The sequence below is a fragment of the Schistocerca cancellata genome, chromosome 3 (genome assembly GCF_023864275.1).
Source record: "Schistocerca cancellata isolate TAMUIC-IGC-003103 chromosome 3, iqSchCanc2.1, whole genome shotgun sequence".
Taxonomy (NCBI): Eukaryota; Metazoa; Arthropoda; class Insecta; order Orthoptera; family Acrididae; genus Schistocerca; species Schistocerca cancellata.
The window spans coordinates 521,775,118-521,792,649 of NC_064628.1; the positions used below are offsets into that span (position 1 = coordinate 521,775,118).

Consider the following 17,532-nt stretch of genomic DNA (forward strand, 5'->3'; position numbering starts at 1 on the left):
TCTGTTTCGCTGTATGTATTTAAAGTTGTGCTGACATACGTCAATTAACCTTCAGTGACCGTCATTTAGCACACGAGTGAAGGACAAGCATAAAGTGTAGCATAAGCTACTCTGAAAACCTAAACCACTTATATGTATTTAAAGTTGTGCTGACGTATGTCAATTAACCTTCAGTCACCGTCATTTAGCACAATAGTGAAAGACAAGCATGAAGTGGAGCATAAGGTGCTATGAAAACCTAAAGCACTTAAAAGCGGAAATACATACAGTGCAACACATTTGCAAACGACTTCATATTAACAGTATAACTGCCCTACTGGCATAAAACGGCGGCCGGAGTGGCCGAGCGGTTAAAGGCGCTACAGTCTGGAACCGCACGACCGCTACGGTCGCAGGTTCGAATCCTGCCTCGGGCATGGATGCGTGTGATGTCCTTAGGTTAGTTAGGTTTAAGTAGTTCTAAGTTCTAGGGGACTTATGACCACAGCAGTTGAGTCCCATAGTGCTCAGAGCCATTTGAACCATTTTTGAACCATAAAACGGCAGTAAGCAATAATAGTAATTTGTGGACAACTAATGACAACGTAGCAGAGAAAAGGTCCAATACAGTAGCTGTAAGCATATAAGACACGCTACCCTCTTCACTTGAACAAATTAATTTTTGAGTTTATATTTTTGAGGTTATAATGTACACCTAAAATTTCCAATAAAGATATTGCCTATTTGAGGTTTCGAATAAACCTGCGATTTCAGCCCATGGATTCCGAACTATAACCCGATCACGGTATTTTCATCTTCAAGATGCCACAAACTCACTCTTTCTTGGACTGAACCTATCAGTTTCTCACGCTCCATATTTCGTGTGCGAGTAGGTCGGCCGATTTGACCGAAGGAAACAAACTGATTTGAATTTCATTGACTGCAGTCCGAAGTCTGTACGTTCGGGAGACAGTGTTGGCTATAGTGTGACTGAGCACTTAGTGGCGTAGCGATTTGAAAAGATCGGCCGTCTCCGGCCGATGTCAGTCGTCGGCGGAATCCACCGATATGGGAGCAACTGTGACCGAAGCTTCAGTCATTGTGGAAGGTAAAACAGATGGCAGACTTCAGTTCATTGGCATGACACTGGGAAAACGCAGTCAAACTACCGAGTTGTCATAATTAAAGTGCGGCTACTAGCAGAGGTCCAGTGTGGGCTATTAGTATCGCAAGGCAGCGAAACTTCGTAGAGATTCTAATGCGTTAATGCAAAACCTATTTACGCTGGAAAATAAATTGGTTCCAGTTTTGGCCATCATGTACAAATATGGAACTGCGAATGCAAGAAATCTGTATAGAAATGTTTCCATATGTAATGGATTAGGAACGGGATATTGCCAGTAAAGGTCAAACAAATGAGAAAAGCATAATGTTGATTTTATTATTAACCGCTGCTTATACAACGTGTTCAACATGAGAACCGGAGCGAGATGTTGCAACCGTAAAAGGACTTGATCAATAGTTGCTCGCAGCAGTTCCGGTGGAATCTGAGCAAAGTATTCCTTCATCCTTACCTTCAGATCAGTTTGAGATCCAACGAGTCCCTGATCAACGCGTTATTTTAATACCCCCAGAGCCAAAAAACTCATGGCTTCCCGAAAACCTCTGGAGATAATACGATCGTGGAAGGTTGCATTAAGCAGATCTTTCAGTGGGCGAGCGACATGGGGTGTTTCCCATCTTGCATGAAGCCGGTGGTTTCCCCACAGCTGCGCACTTCCAAAGCAGGAATTACATCCTGTGCTTCTCGATAAGGTGCAAACGCCACGGTAAACCTGACAGGCCCTCTGCGAGTACTTTCTTCAAAGAAGAACGGACAGGTGCGTGTGAATCCATACCACACAGTCACATACGGCGAGTGCAATGACTCTTTGTGCACAACCAGTTTTTCAACAGTCTCCCAAATTCGGCACTTCTGAGTATTCACTGCACCCTGTAGTGTAAAATGTGCGTTGTCACTCCATATAATATTGCCCGGCCACATGTCATCAACTTCAAATGGCTCTGAGCACTATGGGACTTAACATCTATGGTCATCAGTCCCCTAGAACTTAGAACTACTTAAACCTAACTAACCTAAGGACATCACACAACACCCAGTCATCACGAGGCCGAGAAAATCCCTGACCCCGCCGGGAATCGAACCCGGGAACCCGGGCGCGGGAAGCGAGAACGCTACCGCACGACCACGAGCTGCGGACGTCATCAACTTCAAACCGTGCCAGAAACCGAAGAGCAAATTCAGAACATAGCTGCTGATCACAAGATATCAGTTGATGCACCATCTGGATCTTTTATGGGTACCTGTGTAAAACAAACTGCAAACCTTTCCATATTATTGACCACGTGTATGGACAGTTCTCGTGACTTTACACGAGCACTAGCACTATATGTGGCACGTATTGCGTGATCAGTAACAGCAACATCAACCTGGTCAATATCATACACCGGGAAAGGACGCTTTCCTCTTCCAGTTGCCATACCAAACTCACCCGTGTTTTCGAATTTCATTATCATCTTCTTTAAACAATTTAATGATATCATCTCCTCAGACTTTTCAAACGGCGATACTCTCTAACTGCAGCACTCTAGTTACTGCAGTTTACATAAAACAGTTTCACTAACAGCGCACTGGAACACACATCTTAAATGAGAAACATAGCTTTTATGTTTGCTGTACCAAACAAAGGCTGTTGGTAAAGTGTAATAAATGAATCTAAAGTAATAAGACTCTATGAGATTTTACAAATAAGTTAAGTTCGTCACGAAATCCCGTATTAGCGGCTGCACGTCGAGGATGCGGCCAGCAGTGGTCAGCATGCGAAGGTTCAAGAGTGCCTACGCAGAGATTCGAAACTGTCCCGTGCTCCCCCTTCTCCGTGCCCCTTACTCCTGCCATCACCACCCCCCTCCCCCTAGCACGCCGACAGCTAAGTGAAGGGGCTGAGTGCACTTTGGGTATGAATTATAGGTAGCGAGTATCTCGACACTTTGCGAGAAGACGATGACTATGGAACTATTTGAAACGTTACAGTATCTCAACAGCGTCATCTGGCAGTAAACCCGAGAGCTTATGATCAATTGCTAAGTCTGTATTCACACACCAACGACATTGGTGTCCATGAGGACATTCGTGTGGCGAACGTGATGCATTGAGTGTCATTGGAATAAATAATTTCAGTGAAGCACAAGGTTAACATAAACATTTTTTTCAAGCTGTCACTATCACTCTTGTGGTATCTGGTGCATATTCTGCGACCGTCAACAGCATTTGCAAGTCATTTCATCTGCATTAGTTCCATTATGCGCTCTGCGATAATCAAATGTTTTCTCACACATAAAACGCCCAAAGAGCAGATATCAGTGTGAAATAATTTGCCCGCTGATTATCAAGTTAAATATATGAATACCTTTTTTTCATATTTTAAAGCTTTCTAATGAAGCTATTCTTTGAAACTTCCTGGCAGATTAAAACTGTGTGCTGAGCCGAGACTCGAACTCGGAACCTTTGCCTTTTGCGGGCAAGTGCTCTACCATCTGAGCTATCCAAGCGCGACCCACAATTCCTCCTCGCAGCTTTAATTCTGCCAGTACCTCGCCTCCTGCTTTCCAAACTTCACAGAAGCTCTTCCTGCCGACCTTACAGAACTAGTACTCCTGGAAGGAAGGATATTGCAGAGACATGGCTTAGCCACAGCCTGGGGGATGTTTCCAGAATGAAATTTTAACTCTGCAACAGAGTGTACTCTTTGCTTAATAATGTTGTATGTTTGTAAAATTTTGAATAAAAATTTTTCTTAGTTTTCCCATTTCTGCCGTTCTTTAGAATTCTTTCATGCTTTGAGTTGTCGTACATCGTTTCGATATAAACAGGACACAAAGTTAACATCTATCGATTATCCACCTCTCGATCACCAGACTTGACAATTTTTTCGTCGCGAAATCCTCCCAGTTCCCTGAAGAAAGATCGTCAATTCGAAAGCGCCACGGCAATATTTGCTATCGCAAGCTGGCGAACGCGCTGTGAGTTACGAGGGCAGTGGGCGATAAAACGCCTGCTTGGCAGGTGGCGCAGTTGCCGTGTCGTGACAACTGCTATTTGCACGGCACGATACGGATCAGAGGTCTGCTAAAACGTTAACAGCTGCTGTTGTCCAGCAATGAATGTGTTGGGACGGTAGCTGAATGGCGTGTAATTGTCACGCTGTGGCGCAGATGCGAGTGATGAATGTGTGCAAACTTTACCGCTCAAAGACAGGCGCATTTCAGTAAGCATCGTTGAGTTCTCCGCTATATTGAGGTTAATGGTAGGCGTGCCCGTAGCGATCCATAAGCAACATCTACCGTCTGGGTGCTCTGGCTAAACGGGACATCAGCCAGAAACGGAGAGAGCTGCAGAACTCAGAGGCTGGTAAACGCCTGCATTCTGTTTCTCTCAGCTTTAGATCTGCTTCTGTGACCATCACTGGGTATAAATTTATAGTCCTCTGCACTTGTTTCTTGCAGACACTAAAAAGAATAGACATTAAGGTGTAATCGATATATGTATAATAATCATTTAGAGAAAAAGCATTTTCATATAACAAATTTTTAAAATGGAGTAAGAAGTACAAAATAGTTTCTTATAGCGCCACGCAGATTCCTAACCGCACACAAATAGTCCTGAAAATTAGTGCTTGTGAATTTTTAATGGCCATGAAAGTACCTGTAGAATTTAACATGAAAATCGTGGGGCGCATGCAACAGATTATAGTAAGGAAGCGGACTATTCATGCATCAGTAATGTATGGCATGCACCCCACGTTTTTCGTTTTAAATTCTACAAGTATTTTCATACCTATTAAAAATTCACAAGCACACATTTTCAGAACTGTCTGTATGGGGTTAGGATTCCGCATAAGGCGAGGAGAAATTGTTTTAGATGATTTTGCTCGTCTTAAAGATGTGCTTTTTAATCTGGTGCATGTTAAGTTTTTCATACGATTTCAAACATTTTGGTGCGATTACAACAGACACATGTGATAAATTTCAGAATTATTTCAGCTTCTCGTCAACCAGTACAATACTTCCTGCTGTGATTATCTCACGAGAACACCTCAAAGGTAAAAATTAGAGAGAGTCGAGCTCAAACTGGAAATTAGCTTCAATCGTTCTTACCAAGAAATATTCGCAAGTATAACAGGAAAACAGGAAAATACACACCTCAAAAAAAGTTTTTCATCTCCTTGGTTCCGAGAGTTCAGGAACCTATACAGAAAATTGGAATAGAGATCAACATAAACATCATTTCCGCTCTATTTATTGCTCGTGAAAACCACTCATTGCATGCTGTATCACCATACAGCGAGACCTTCACAGGTGGTGGTCCAGACTGCTGAACACACCGGTATCTCTAATACCCAGTATCACGTCCTCTTGTGTTGATGCATGCCTATATTCGTCGTGACATACTGTACTATCCACATGTTCATCAAGGCACTGTTGGTCAGATTGTCCCACTCCTCAACGGCGATTCGGCGTAGATCCCTCAGAGAGGTTGGAGGGTCACGTCGTCCATAAACAGCCATCCCAGGCATGTGCGATAGCGTCCATGTCTGGATAACATGCTGGTCACTCTAGTCGAGCGATGTCGTTATCCTGAAGGAAATCATTCACAAGATGTGCACGACGGGGGTGCGAATGAAGACGAATGCCACGCCAATATGCTGCCGACATGGTTGCACTATCGGTCGGAGGAAGGAATTCACGTATCGCACAGCCGTTACGGCGCCTTCCATGGCCACGAGCGGCGTACGTCGGCCCCACAGAATGCCGCCCCAAAACAGCAGGGAACCTCCACGTTGCTGCACTCGCTGGACAGTGTGTCTAAGGCGTTCATCCTGGCCAGGTTGCCTCCAAACACGTCTCCTACGGTTGTCTCACTCACTCACTCACTCCATCTCCACAAGTGGCCCATCGGGACCATCCGACCGCCGTGTCATCCTCAGTTGAGGATGTGGATAGGAGGGGTGTGTGGTCAGCACACCGCTCTCCCGGTCGTTATGATGGTTTTCTTTGACCAGAGCCGCTACTATTCGGTCGAGTAGCTCCTCAATTGGCATCACGAGGCTGAGTGCACCCCGAAAAATGGCAACAGCGCATGGCGGCGGGATGGTCACCCATCGAAGTGCCGGCCACGCCCGACAGCGCTTAACTTCGGTGATCTCACGGGAACCGGTGTATCCACTGCGGCAAGGCCGTTGCCATTACGGTTGTCTGGTTGAAGGCAAATGCGACACTCATCGGTTAAGAGAACGTGATGCCAATCCTGAGCGGTCCATTCGGCAAGTTGTTGGACCCATCTGTACCGCACTACACGGTGTCGTGACTGCAAAGATGGCGCTCGCCATGGCCGTCGGGAATGAAGTTGCGCTTCATGCAGCCTATTGCGTACAGTGTGAGTCGTAACACGACGTCCTGTGGCTGCACGAAAAGCATTATTCAACATGGTGGCGTTACTGTAAGGGTTCCTCCTAGTCATAATCCGTAGGTAGCGGTCATCCACTGCAGTAGTAGCCCTTGGACGGCCTGAGCGAGGCACGTCATCGACAGTTCCTTTCTCTTTGTATCTCCCCCATGTACGAACAACGTCGCTTTAGTTCACTCCGAGATGCCTGGACACTTCCTTTGTTGAGAACCCTTCCTGGCAAAAAGTAACAATGCGGACGCGATAGAACCCAGGTATTGACCGTCTAGGCATGGTTGAACTACAGACAACACGAGCGAGCGGTGTACCTCCTTCCCGGTGGAATGACAGGAAATGATTGGCTGTCAGACCCCTTCCATCTAATAGGCGCTGCTCATGCATGGTTATTTACCTCTTTGGGCGGTTTTAATGACATCTCTGAAAAGTCAAAGGACTGTGTCTGTGATACAATATCCACAGGCAATATCTATCTTCAGGAGATCTGGGAACTGGGGTGATGCAAAACTTTTTTTGATGTGTGAAGCACACCAAACACCAAACACAAAAGCTGGTTAACACAGCGTTTTCATTGATTTCTTCAGCTATATTGAAAGTTTCAAGTCTCTATTTCATTTGGAAATTTGTTTAAAAGTAAATGCAAAATTTGTACCGAACAAACAGACATGAAAGCGATCTAATGAAAAGTAAGGTACTTCTCAAATGCCGTTCCGTCTCAGTTACACATTTTTAACTGGTTTAGACGTTTTGAACACTTTGGATCATCTTCAGATCTAAGTAGTTGCGCCAGCAATTCATCTCTTCTACTCAGAACCGCATATCAGAGGAATGAGGAATGCGGTGGTGAGGCAAAATCTAATAGTCCAAAGAAGCAGCGTGTTTGACTCTGTCCTTTGTGGAATGAGCAGGGCCGTTGGCGTAGAGCAAAAATAACGCGTCCACTATGCCATAATAGTTACCGCATTCCTGTTGTCTCGTTCATTATTAGACTTACTCATTCATTACCCCGATTTGTTTTCCTTTTTATAAGTGTATACTCACTTGACAGAAGTTCTATTCGTCCTGCCACCGCACTTTACCAATTCACACTACCCCAACTTCAGTTTGTCTGTAGAACAGAGGCTTTCCTCTGGTCTACCACAAGGTGTCCAGTAGGAACGACTGTCACCCTGTCCAGCCTTCCGGACAAAGAAACAGCATCGCAATAAAATACGAGGGCCCTTCAAAAAGTAATTCAATACTTTTTTCCTGAAAGAAGGTTAGTTTTATTTAGGATTCCAATACATTATATTATTCCCCACTCTTATTTTTCAAGATAACCTCCACTCAACGCGACAGCTTAACGCCACCGTACTGGGAGGGACTGAACGTCCGCATGGTACCACTTGACTCCTCGACGTCGGAACCAACATCTTGCTGCATCAATAACCTTCCAGTCATCCACGTACTGCTTCCCACGGAATGTGTCAACAGGCACGTCCTGTTAGCAGCGAGATGTCTGATTTGAACCGTCGGTCATCTCGAATGAGAGTGCCTGCACGTTCCAACATTGCAGGAGTCGCAGCTATGTACGGCTGGCCGACACGTGGGTGATCATAAAGGTTTGTGCGACCTTCTTGTTATGATCAGAGACGCCTCTCCCAACGACTCACCATGCTTTTGTTCACTGCCAGATCTCTGTAGACGTTCTGGAATCGCCTTTAAGTACCTGCAGTGCTCTGGTTTTTCGCTAAAAGAAACTGAATGACAACTGTTTGCTTGGAACGCACCTCCGTTACAGACGCCATTTTTTAGAGTAAGTATAGCGCCGCCACCTGTCGGAACTTCATGAAACTATAGGGGCTGAAGTGGGAATATTCTACAATGCCTCACAAAAAATTTGGTATTTTTTCAATCGAAACTGCCCGAGAGGGAGAAAGGTTTGCGTTACTTATTGAACGCCCGTCGTATAATTTGCATTTCCGATGGTAGATTCATATTATACTCAAATTAACGTATCGTTTGGTTTATGCCTGGGGTCGTGTCAATAATGTTTCGAAAGTCGATGAAATTAATCATTAATTAAATAGTATGAAATTAATTTTTCCCAGCATTTACAGATCACCGCAGGCTTGTCTAATCAGAGGACTGTTGCCTCCTGGGAGCGGATGAATAATTCGCTACGTGGCAATTCGCAACGTGGCAACTAGCCACAGAGGCTGGTCGAGTCATTATTTTGAATTTCTTGCCACGGTTTGCTCGTGGTGCAGGGACACTAGGTCATCGCACCCACTTGCAGAACTGCTCTCACTCCAGGTACCCCAACCTCTGAACCGTGAGACCAGGCCTTACTGGCCAGAACAAGTTCTAACTATCGCCCTGTTTAGGTTGGCCACGGGCGCCTCTTTCTGCTGGCTGACGCATTGTGAGATGCACTGCCCTCAGAGACAAAACTGACGAGTCAAGCGCTCCCGTTCTCAGTCGTTTGCAGTTCCTGGTTGGAGTCGGCTCATGACCTTCAGTAGTGCAGATGTATCCGCCAGTTATATGCTGTTGTACATGTTTGCTGTTCTCGGTTCCAACCATGGACCTCACAGCTCGGTTTACTGCTGTTCCACATTGACGATAATGCAGCAGCGGGTATTTCGGCCGTAAATTCGTAGAAATACAACGGTTTGCATTTCAGCCAGTGGGCGCGATGGAGATAGCCGTGCTCAAGTGATAGTACTTTGTACAGTCCCCGCCTGGGCTTCAGTGTATTCAGTTCTCATGGCTTTTAACGTTTTTGACGAATTTCTCAGGGTATGCTTTCTCAGATCAGATCTATCAAAACGCAATTTGCAATTACTTGTTTCTTTTGTGTTATCGTGCGGCAAGACTTTTCACGTTGACTGTCTGTGGACACATCATAATTAACTTGTAATAGTCTATCTCAAATTTCAGTGTGCTGTCTTTGGAACACTATATGCATGTTTTTATCAGTTCTGTCGGACTTCTGGTCTGCTGAATTCCCCGGATGCCCCCTGTTCATTTAGCTATCAAAACCACTTCTAGACAAGATAGCGCACGATACTGGCCACGATCGAGGTAGTAGAAAATTAGCAGATAAGGCTAAATGTACCTGTTAACTGGGAATCAGAGGTCAGGCAGTTTTTCATCAAACTTATTATCAGTATCGCTACGTTCTTTTAAAACAACACAGCACAACAGCATTAACATATCAATTCCCCTTTTAAAATGCCCTAAATACTTACCATACTAACGGAACTAACATTCCACACTCCGACCTGTAGATTGTCAATATTATTTCTTGGTAATGACGATATCCTCCTTAGTAGACCCCGCACAAAAATCCGAATGTGTTACTGTTTTACCTCTGAATTATTTCCCTAAATTTAATGCCATGTCCCCGAGAGAAATAACGATTTCAGTTTGCCCTTGGTTTCAGCCGTTTGCAGTCCGAATATAGTAAGGTAATACTGGCTAATGTTGCAAAGCCAGATCGGTCAATCAACCCAACTGTTGCCCCTGAAACTACTGAAAAGGCCGCTGCCGCTCTTCAGTAACCACAAGTATGTCTAGCCTCTCCACAGATACCGTTCCGATGTGGTTGCACCTATGGCTGTCTTAATCGTTGAGGCATGCATGCCACCACACCTTGGTAAGGCCCGTGGTTGATGGGGTAAGGGGGTGGGGTAGGTGATGGAGATATATTACATACAAGTAGAAACTGTAAGAGATAAATTTCTAAGTTCAAATATTCGGCGTGGTCTCTCAGACCCCGTCCGTGCCTAAGGAAGGTCATGCCACCTGGAGATGTGCACCGTCAATGGATGAGGGGGGTCTTGGAAGTACCTAAAGTAAACTCTGTACTGGTATCAAAGTGCTTGAATCGCACACGTCCGTCCATCCACTAAGAAATCAGGTGAACAGATAAACGAATTTTGTAGGCTGACAAAATTTCTGTTTATGTCTGCATCTATACATGTAAAATATTTGGCCCTCTGACCCTGTTCAACAATCCACACCACACATTCACTTCTGGTGAGAAATGTTTCCACTCTATCACTACGTGAGGAGATTCAGTTCCATTATTGCGGCAGTCGGACGTGTTTACCGTGCTGTAAGTGTGAAATGTAGCCTCATCTGAGAAACAGACGAAATCGATGAAAGCTTCGTTTTCATCCAGTTTTGCCAGAAATGCCTCTGTGAATGCCTTCAGTTGCGGCGTGTCCCTAGGCTTGATTTTGCGATGCAACTGTATACGCAACCTTTTATGGACGCCATCGTGTACTGTCGAATGGAGTAAAACTGTAACTGCCTACTTGCTTGTCAGATTGACTTACACGGACTCTGCTCGAATGACATATGGATTACTTCAGCAGTAGTCTGCGGAAATGCGTGATGGCGTGATGGCCCAACATCGAAAGCAAATTCCAAGTTTCCTGAAGCCGCTTGTCCCATTTCTTGATTGTTAGACAAATGAGAACATTATCGTTTTTTCGTAATCCATACTCATGCTGAAAACGACCTCGTACCAGTGCAACAGACTTTAGCTGCATGACAGAAAACACACAGAACATCTGCTGCTGTTGAGTCCACATGGCTTCTGAACCATGTTTATGTTGACAAAGTGTTAAGCATGTCTGCACCTGGTATCAACTGCCACAAGCAAACACAGAAAAGTTTTTGAGTTACCATACTTGTAGAAGCAAATCACCAAAAATTATCTCAATTATGTCTGAAGTTATTACATGTTATATTCCAATATGTTTAACTCAGACACCATGTATATACTGCAGAGTGCATGTTCAGGATCTCCTCCCAAACCTTTGGACTGATTCAAACCAAATTTTGACAGAAACAGCAGGCCTCACGAGTATCAGCACTGTGGTCCTTATAACCTCATAGCTCCAATAGCAGAGCAGACGCAGGCAAACACGTTTACTTTCCAAACCCCTGGTGTATATGCTGCCCTGCACGACAGACATTTTGTGTGGGAACAGAATCAGTCTGCCAAATCAACCTGCTTTGCAAGACAGCCTACGTGTCACAGTCTATCAACAGTTTCCCACGCCGGACATGTAAACAAACTTGTAGATAGGGCAACCACAGCTGTGAGTAGTCATCCTGGGTATTAATAAGCGCTTCAGCTTCATTATACAGTGAAGCAGTTATTAATACTCAAGATTGGACATGTACGTTGCCCTGCATGACAGGCTAGTTGTTCTGCAGTAATATTGGCCTCCTTCATAGACCTGCTTTGCATGGCGAAGTGCGAGTCAGAGGTAAATAAATGATTTTCAGTGACCTGCTGTGTTGCCTGGACTGCATGACAGGCATGTTGTCTGAGTAGTGTTGGCCTGCTTTATTGAACTATGTCACAGGAGCTACACGTGCTGACAAGCATCGCTGGGGACAGGTTGATGGATAGAGGCAGGGATGAACAGAGAGGAGAAATGGACAGTGATAGGAGAGGAAGGGGAGTTGCATGAAGCAGATGAAAGGTGTTGAGTGGCGACCGGCAGGTGTGAAAGGCACAGGGGGGAGGTGGATATAGAAAGAGAGGTAGGGTGGAGGATATGGTAAGAGGAAAGAAAGAGGCAAATAGAGAGGGGGAAGGAATGGACAAAGAGAGGGAGAGGAAGAGATGGTGCGACAGAGAGAGTGAGGAGGAAGAGAAGGATTGAAGTGGCAGGCTGACATTGAAAGACAGAAGGAGGAAGAGGTGGTCACAAAGGGGGAGGATGAGGTGTGTTCAGTATATCAACAAAAAAACTATGTATAATGGCACAAGTGTAATGCATAACGATAAAGTTACTAGAAAATGTACTCATCTGTAATATATAATATATACTGTTGTCAATTATTGTAAAAATAGGTAATCCAATAAGTCAACAACTATGAATGCAGTGTAGTGATCTATAAAGTCAAAGTATCTTAACAGGTAGACAAAAAAGTGAAACATACGAGTCTAAACGCCAGGGTCAAACTTACAAGTTTAAAATTCAGCTACAGATGTAATACTCAAATTTATAAGTGTGGACGATGAGGCATAATCAGCCTTATTAACTGGGGGGGGGGGGGGGGAGGGTGGCGAGGAAAAATGTTGAAACTTTCTGGCAGATTAAAACTGTGTGCCAGGAAGTTTCATGTCAGCGCTCACTCAGCTGCAGAGTAAAAATTTCGTTCTGGGAACTCCCCCAGGCTGTGGCAAAGCCATGTCTCCACAATATCCTTTCTTCTGGGAATGCTAGTTCTGCAAGTTTCGCCACAGAGCTTCTGTGAAGTTTGAGAGGTAGGAGACGGATTCTTGGGTAGCTCAGTTGGTAGAGCACCTGCTCATGAAAGGCAAAAGTCTCGAGTGTCGGTCCGGCACACAGTTTTAATCTACCAGGAATCTCATATAAGTGCACCCTCCGTTGCAGAGTGAAAATTTCATTGAGGAAAAACGTTACTTATAGCTTTACTGTAATTGTTGTTATTATGGTTGTCTTATCTTAAAATTACCCTCATATGCTGAGCCGTGGCTGGTTCATGTTATGCGCTCGATTAAACCTTGGTTGCTATTCTGTGTTAATTTCCCGTAGTTATCGCTATTATGCTGTTATCCTCTCTCTCCGCGAGTGGCAGCAGCGGTGTGTGCCGATATTCGTACATTGTACTCGCAGTGGTTAGCGCACTGGACTCGCACTCGGGAGGACGACGGATCAATCCCGCGTCCGGCCATCCTGATTTAGGTTTCCCGTGCTTTCCCTAAATCGCTCCAAGCAAATGCCGGGATTGTTCCGTTGAAAGGGCACGGCCGACTTCCTTCCCCGTCCTTCCATAATCCGATGAGATCGATGACCTCGCTGTTTGGTCTCTTCCCCCAAACAACCCCATGTACATTGTACTATCTTTGGCCTGGCGCTTATAGTTTCCAGCTGTGCTGTGTGCGACCAGTTGGTCGGTTGGTGTGGAGCAGCGAGGAAATCTCCACGGCACGTAGTTTGGCTGGGGCTGCTGGTGGCGTCTACGCGCGGTCAGAGTGTGTGATACTAATCCAGATAATAACGAACGAGGGCAGTAATAATAATAATACGGAATTTCAGTTGTAATAAAAACCTATTACTTAAGGAAAACTGTCTTAAGTTTCACACAGACGGCCAAACACCTGCTACAATCTATGTAACAGATCTTTCTTATACATAGGAAACGTTGGTAATAATTTTTGTGATAATGATTTTGGTAGTGTACGACCAGGGGCGACGGAGCTCCCTTACGTTCGATCACCGTCTAGCTCGACGCAACGGCACACAATGGTGGGAGGTTGGTTAGATGGGCTTTCTGCGTAACTCCAGAAGACTGGGAACAGTTTCAACTGAACCTGGTACACATATGATTTACTACTGAGGGGTAAGACACCGTTGACCTATATGAGGGTGGCTGGAGTGAGATTTGGAAGTCTGTAACATCTGGAGCAATTTCAACAAATGTGATACACATCTGGGAAATATGCTGAAGTAAAATATATCTTGGTGTGAGAGACGTGGGACCTGGGCCTGGGACTACCAATGATATTTCATTCCAGAGATGGTGGTCGGATGGTAACAATGGAAAATGGTCGTTGTTGATGACGAATGCAGGAATTTCGAAGAGATTAGATTGACTGGTAACGATGCCTAATTATTTTTTGCATTTATTTCAGCTGGCAAGATCAGAGCTTTCAGGCATTCTCTTACATCTAACCAGACATTCTTAGTGAGTCAACATTATATTTTGTACAGTAAATCAACCATATCATATAACATCATATAATAATGTTTGGGCCTATGGTAATGATCATATGGAATTTAATAAATATCAATCTTAGTAATTTCTTCGTTACGTTCTTGTCGAATTTGAGTAATGACACCTAACAGAAACGTCAGGCAATACGGAACGAATCAGTTTTGGGGGAAAGTTGACTGGTGAGAGGAAGAGCGAGAAACAATATGATAAGATCAGCAAATGAGATGGAAGGAATGAAACAGAAATAGAAAAGAATTAGAATAGCATAGACGTGAGAGAGATATGGATATCCTGTTGGACAGAAAGAAAACAGGTGAAATATGCCGACAGGGCAGCTATACTGATTGTAACAAATAAAGCCACAATCTCTTCTTGAATGCAGATCGGTTTTGTATGAAACGCAAGTTACTGGGTATTTGTTCCATAACCGTATCACTGAAATGGAGAAGTGAAATGAGAAAGATTTATGTTGTGCAAAGAAACAATCAAGATGCTGAACAATCCGATCTGATAATGCAGTTATGAAACGATGATAGTTATTTGATATGTGAGGAGAGTTATTGACGGAATTAGTGACTAAGAAACAAATGAACAAAACAGAGCATGTGAAAGTCGTCAGAATTCAGCCATGTTCAATGCATGTTCCAAAGGAGCTCCATTGAAGAACACACTACCAATCTCCCGATATAACAATGAGGACTATGGCCTTGACTTGTATCAGCAACACAATTTATATCAGTTTATACTCTCAATAGAAACATGAGGATATTCAGTGTAAAATAGTATGTAAAATTGGTTTTCACAAAAAATATAATAACTATGGTATAAATAGTACATCTGCGTCTCCAAAATAAGTGGAAAAGAATCAGGCGCTTTCACCAGACCTTATACAGGCCAACCTATGTCTGTGACCCTGCTCAATACCTTCTACGAGTTCATTTTCCAGATAGCCGTTTTCATCACAGAGACTTGACTTTCATTTTCTCTCACCAGAAGAGAGCCTCATTAAGATAATAATGTTTGTACTTGAGTCCAATTTCCTCTGAGGAAGAAAGCGGCTCTTTCGGGTCTCAAAGCGTGTAATATTCTCCAGAAAACGGGAGTTTTGTAATGTGACATTATTTCGTGATGAAAATGGGAACAGTTTCACCTCCACGAAATGGGTAGCTTCTGATTTGTTAGGTATTTTAAAATTTTGGATTAAGTGTTACGCTATGTTGTCACACTATGTATCTTTAAAATCACATACATAAATAACACGTTGTACATTTTATTTATTTCTATGCTCATTTTGAAAATTATCTGCTGAAACTCGTATTGAAATACGTAACAAATAAAACAAGGCATAAATACGGTGGTCAATTTATACTACATCGACGAAAGTATACGTATGTTGACTCATCAGTACAGTTCAAGTATCCGTAAATAAATGATCTTACTTCACAGAAAGTCAGTATGCATCTTATTACGCAAAAATCGAATGCACCTTTCTCCACAATGCTGTCCCCACAAACCAAGCTGACATCGGCGAGGTGGCTGAAGGGAGCTACCGTAAATGGGAAATGCTTCTACGGTCGCTCTCATCAGTCACGGCGCCGAGTGCCAGCTTGATTTGTGCGGGCAGTACGTGACTGCCACTAATGCAATTGTCTGGCAAGTGCTACACTGTGAACTAGGATCCACTCTGAGGTGCACAATCTGCCTAGCACTCCGTCGAGCGACATATGATAATCTCTATTTTTCTTTGCACATCAGTAGAAATGCGGTTGTGGCTTGAGATACAAATTTACCTTTGACCTTCTGGTTGCCTACACACAGGAACAGGAGCAAACGCATGAACACATCGTGTCCACTCTTGTTTCTCACCTCCTTCCCCCTCCAACCTTCCATCTCCCTTCTCCTACTAAGCCATGTCACATTCTTGGAAGTATGCTAATCAGTGAATTTCTAGTACACTTACACACATTAGATCTTTCAATTACAGTTCAGTATTTCACGATTATAAATAATGAAACAGTGAGAGAGCTTTCTACATCAAGAATATGAGAGGGCCATGATATCATTCCTGTCCAGTGGTCAGAGTAATTACGTGATATCTGCAAATGGCTGTCTATAATGCATATACTTTGCTTGTCAGCATACAGCCCCTACAAATGCATTCTCTGAAAGTTATCACATGATATAATGTATGTAACTGTATACAGGTACAGAGGAAATGGAATATTCTATCTGTCATGCTGGTTCAAACAAGCTCAACAGGTATAGATCAAAGAAAAAATACTACACTCTTGGAAATGGAAAAAAGAACACATTGACACCGGTGTGTCAGACCCACCATACTTGCTCCGGACACTGCGAGAGGGCTGTACAAGCAATGATCACACGCACGGCACAGCGGACACACCAGGAACCGCGGTGTTGTCCGTCGAATGGCGCTAGCTGCGCAGCATTTGTGCACCGCCGCCGTCAGTGTCAGCCAGTTTGCCGTGGCATACGGAGCTCCATCGCAGTCTTTAACACTGGTAGCATGCCGCGACAGCGTGGACGTGAACCGTATGTGCAGTTGACGGACTTTGAGCGAGGGCGTATAGTGGGCATGCGGGAGGCCGGGTGGACGTACCGCCGAATTGCTCAACACGTGGGGCGTGAGGTCTCCACAGTACATCGATGTTGTCGCCAGTGGTCGGCGGAAGGTGCACGTGCCCGTCGACCTGGGACCGGACCGCAGCGACGCACGGATGCACGCCAAGACCGTAGGATCCTACGCAGTGCCGTAGGGGACCGCACCGCCACTTCCCAGCAAATTAGGGACACTGTTGCTCCTGGGGTATCGGCGAGGACCATTCGCAACCGTCTCCATGAAGCTGGGCTACGGTCCCGCACACCGTTAGGCCGTCTTCCGCTCACGCCCCAACATCGTGCAGCCCGCCTCCAGTGGTGTCGCGACAGGCGTGAATGGAGGGACGAATGGACACGTGTCGTCTTCAGCGATGAGAGTCGCTTCTGCCTTGGTGCCAATGATGGTCGTATGCGTGTTTGGCGCCGTGCAGGTGAGCGCCACAATCAGGACTGCATACGACCGAGGCACACAGGGCCAACACCCGGCATCATGGTGTGGGGAGCGATCTCCTACACTGGCCGTACACCACTGGTGATCGTCGAGGGGACACTGAATAGTGCACGGTACATCCAAACCGTCATCGAACCCATCGTTCTACCATTCCTAGACCGGCAAGGGAACTTGCTGTTCCAACAGGACAATGCACGTCCGCATGTAT

The 17,532-nt window shown here is 44.8% G+C and overlaps 1 pseudogene; it reads right to left on the bottom strand.

The window, feature by feature from the left end:
* Window positions 1-6,166: 6,166 nt before the first annotated feature.
* LOC126177902 (5S ribosomal RNA) lies at window positions 6,167-6,283 on the bottom strand (annotated as a pseudogene).
* Window positions 6,284-17,532: the final 11,249 nt, after the last annotated feature.